The following is a 4455-nucleotide window of genomic DNA, read 5'->3' as shown; positions in this document are numbered from 1 at the left end:
CTGACTACCGGTTAATCAGCTGTTGAAAATCGGCCGAGTAATCGGTTCTGGTCGATTAATGATCATAATGATTATTTTTTATCCTACCAATTCCTCCGTCACTTTCTTTTTTGACCTTGGAAATAGAAAACAGTTTATTTCTGAGAGACGATTTTTTTTCTCCTCTTTCCTAATTTTCCAAAAATAATTTCAAAAATTCATGCAATTTCATTCAGCCAATTTCGATATTAATGTTAATAAAATCACATGATGTTAATAAAACATGAAAATCTAAAAGTATTAGTGGGAAACCTGTGGTCAGCAGGCAAATTTAGGAGCATTTTTTAATTTAAATTTATTTTTAAATTTTTAGTAATCCAAGTTCTTATTCATCAGAAAAATATATAAGGTTATCTGAAAGTACTCTTCTAAAGGGGAAAAGTATCGACTCATGAATCACTATACAACATTGTACATATATTTGCATATTTATTCAAAATAAAAAGTTAAATTAAAAAAAAAAAAAATTTTGTTTCAACCATCAGTTTGTAAAAAAAAAATATTATGTACATTTTTTAAAATCATTTTTACATCAAATGATGTTTAAAAGAATGATTTCCTTTTTAATGAATCAAAAATTGATCAGTTAAATAGTAAGTTGTAAAATGTATGATGCAATCATATATATATAGTTACGAGGAACAAAACAATTGAAGAAAAAAATCAAGTTGTGTCACCAAAAGCTGGGGTGAGGGCTACCTCGCACACTTTAGAAAATGATTCTGAATTTCTTTAAGAAATCAAACAAAAGCATTTGGAAGCTTTTTCTTTTTCGTTGGAGAGAGTTAAGGGGAGGTTCTATTTGTTTATTTCTGTCACATTTCAGTCCTTGAAAAGATTGAGAAGAAACAACATTAGTTACATAAATATAAAAAGTAGCTGCAAGGCAGGTGGCATGAAAATTGTTGGGAAGGAGGGGGGAGGGGGTGGCTAGAGGAGATTTTTTTTTCGCATTCCAATTTAAAGGTCCTGAAATTTAATCATTCCTCGCAGTATCATGTGAATGCAATACAATGTGAGAATTATTATTTAATATTTCATTCAGTTTTACGCACTTTCTAAACTATTTGTATTTACTCTGTACACTTTCGTACTGCAGTTCTATTTTATGTTTTCAGCAAATTTCATTCATTTATTGCTGTATTCATCATAGTTTCTTGTTGAAGGTAGGCTTAAAAAATTTTATGTTGGAAATTATTTGTTCCGCCCATTATTCGGCAAAATTTGGCCCATTATAAATGATTGGCAAAGTGGCCGATTATGGCCGAATAATCGGTGCATCCCTACTTTAAATAGTCAACTGTGTACCGTACGCAAACACAAGAGCAACACGAAGGTAGCAAAAAAAAAAAAAAAAAAAAATTAGCATGTACATAATTGTGTTGCAATCGATACATCTGGTAGAATGTTATCAATATCCTATGAAAGTTAAACTTCATGTTCAACAAAGTCAGCGAATTGGCTGACAGTTGGACTCGCCAAAGGGTACTAGTTAAAACCTTTTTCAGATGTATGGTCAAAAAGTAACCCTAGCGTTCTCTCAAGTCCTATTGTGGCTCCATGATTTCAACCTTGACATTAATTGTAAAGCAAAATAGTCGTCAGGGCGGTCGCCTCTCGTATTAAACTGATATAAAAGTTATTTCCCAGTGAATACATCGAGAATGGTTTTTTAACTCACACGGGCAAATTTACCTGAGCGTAAAATCAAAGTGGATTGACTCATGAGCTTTGAGACACATTTCAAAACAATAAAATTTCAGTTAGCTGAGGACGTCGTATATTTATTCAACAACTTATACTGAAAATCCTTACGAATAGGATGCAAAATTAAAGTGGAAAAAAAAGACTCAAGGGCTCGGCCGGGATTTGAACCCGGGACCTCTCACACCCAAAGCGAGAATCATACCACTAGACCACCGGGCCCACATACAGCAACGACACTCATAACAACAACAGAAAATCAAATCAACAGGTGTGAAAGAAATGCAAATGTCTCAACCATTTACTAAGAGTCAGTCGAAAAAAGCCACAACACACATTCCTGCTCTTAGATTGATTAAGTTATCGGAAGCGTAGGTGTCGGGCCCGGATCTGTGTCCCCGGTATACCCCGCAGTGAAAGGGGGGGGGGGACACGTCCTTAAGGGACCCAAAGGACCAATAAATTAAAACAAAACGGTGGAAAAAATAGCACTAAGACTGATTAGCGTTGCAAATATACACTACTGGCCTCTGGGGATCAGCTCTACAGATTTTGTTGCAGGGGGCCCAATATTTATAGATCCGAACCTCCTAGGTGTCTCTACATTTCACCGAGTTGTGCAGAATGTGTCTTTTCATAGCCAATGAGAGCAAGCATAACAAAAGCGGAATTCATGGTATATTTTTGACGATTTTCTGCCAAAGTAGGTTAAAAATCGCATTTTGGCAAATTTTGACTACAATTTAGCAGTTTATATCTGCAAAAATAATGGTTTTTTGATATTTTTTCTTTCTGCTTTTGTAGAAAGAAGTTCTTTTGATTGAAAAGGCGAGCGAATGGTACCTCGATAGCTTAAACAATAGTGGTGTTATCCATGTCAAAAAAATTTGGCTCGTTTTAAAAAAGTACAATCCGAAAGGGGTTCTCTTAAAATTACGCATCAGTCTGATATCAGTGCAATGACCCGGCCGGCACTCAGCCCAGACCTCAATCGAAATATCATCCGGAGAATTCTGTCACGTGGTGTCTACCAGAATGTAAGGCAGTATTAATAGCGACATTCTTCGGTATTACTCAGTACAAGAGCTCAAACCAGCGATTGAGGAAGCCTGGGACAGACTCACGCCGGAAACCTACCATGATCATCCACGGATAGATCATTAATGGAAAATCGCATATTCGCTCTCATCAGATAAAATGGAAACACCATACATTTCAATCAGATTTTATGCTTTCCAAAACATGAATGCAGTGAAATCTCATTACAACGAATGCCAATTCAACGAATTATCCGTTTCAACTAATTAAATTTTCTGCCCTGATTTTTCAGTGTCTTTTTTAGAAAACTTTCCTACTTTCTTTTTTTTGAAGAAAGAAGAGGGAACTTCGATACCTACTAAGCTGCTAGTTACGAGACATACATTGTAAGGAATCACCTGTAAACCTCCTACAAACGCAAGAGCCCCTAACTAGCTTTTTACATCTTAAAAGAGGATCTTTTGCTTATATATAATTGATATGCAAATGAAACATCTTGCATAGTGACATGTATCTCATCATAGGAGTGCGCTCGTGGGTCACCAGGGGTACCGTGGTACCCCCATTAGCTCAAAGGAAGAAAGATAGAAAAGGTAAAAATATAAATATAAATGAAGAAAAAGCATAAAAGACTAAAAAACAATAATTTAAGATGCAGTAGCATCATTGGAGGAGGGGAAGGGAGTTGAGTGGTATTTTTCCTCCCCCTGATTCCCTTAAACGACGAGCCTGGATGCAGTGGTACCGTCACCACACTAGAGGCTCTCTAGTGTGGTGTTGGTGGTACCCCCATTCCTGAAGCTCTGCGCACGCCTCTGTATATCATGTAGAAATTTAACCACGCATATAATGAAATCAGCGCACTTGGCTGATAGTTTAACTGCTCCACTCACCAAATGGTAGACGTTGAAACCGTTTTTAGACCGTGCGCCGTGTACGGTCAAAGAGTAACTATAGCGCGTTTTAGTTCTGCTGTAACTCCTTGATTTCACAATCTGCATATCAATCTCGGGCTTGAACAAACTAGCCACCAAAGCGGCCGTCTCTCGTATTAAACCGATAAAAGTTTTTTTTTTTTAGTTAATACAGAAGAAATTGTTTTGGACCGTGCACGAGCGAATTTATGTGATTGAAAAATTAAAGTGGATCAATTTATGGGTTTTAAGACGTATTTCAATACTGTAGAATTTCACTGAGGTAAGAACGTCGCAAATTAATTCAACAACTTATATTGAAATTCCTAACGTATATGATACAAAATTGAAGTGAAAAAAAATATTAAAAAAATAATCAAGGGCTCGGCCGGGATTTGAACCCGGGACCTCTCACACCCAAAGCGAGAATCATACCACTAGACCACCGGGCCCACATACAGAAGCGACACTCATAACAGCAACAGAAAATCAAATCAACAGGTGTGAAAGAAATGCAAATGTCTCAATCATTTACTAAGAGTCAGTCGAAAAACGTCACAGCACACATTCCTGCTCTTAGATTAAGTTATCGGAAGCGCAGGTGTCGGGCCCGGATCTGTGTCCCCGGTATACCCCTCAGTGAAAGGGGGGGGGGAGACACGTCCTTAACGGACACAAAAGACCAATAAAATAAAACAAAACGATGAAAAAACTAGCACTAAGCCTGATTAGCGTTGCAAATATACACTACTGGCCTCTG

The 4455-nt window shown here is 37.1% G+C and overlaps 2 non-coding genes across 2 annotated transcripts; both read right to left on the bottom strand.

Annotated features, from left to right (window-relative positions):
* Positions 1-1893: 1893 nt before the first annotated feature.
* Positions 1894-1965, bottom strand: Trnap-ugg (transfer RNA proline (anticodon UGG)). Its single transcript has one exon. It is a non-coding gene; the product is annotated as a tRNA-Pro (tRNA).
* A 2110-nt stretch (positions 1966-4075) lies between these two features.
* Positions 4076-4147, bottom strand: Trnap-ugg (transfer RNA proline (anticodon UGG)). The gene has a single exon. It is a non-coding gene; the product is annotated as a tRNA-Pro (tRNA).
* Between the last annotated feature and the right edge of the window lie 308 nt (positions 4148-4455).

Source organism: Uloborus diversus, unplaced genomic scaffold, assembly GCF_026930045.1.
Source record: "Uloborus diversus isolate 005 unplaced genomic scaffold, Udiv.v.3.1 scaffold_1221, whole genome shotgun sequence".
In the NCBI taxonomy this organism is placed as follows: Eukaryota; Metazoa; Arthropoda; class Arachnida; order Araneae; family Uloboridae; genus Uloborus; species Uloborus diversus.
The sequence above is the reverse complement of the archived record's forward strand: the minus strand, read 5'-3'. Positions and strand labels throughout refer to the sequence as shown.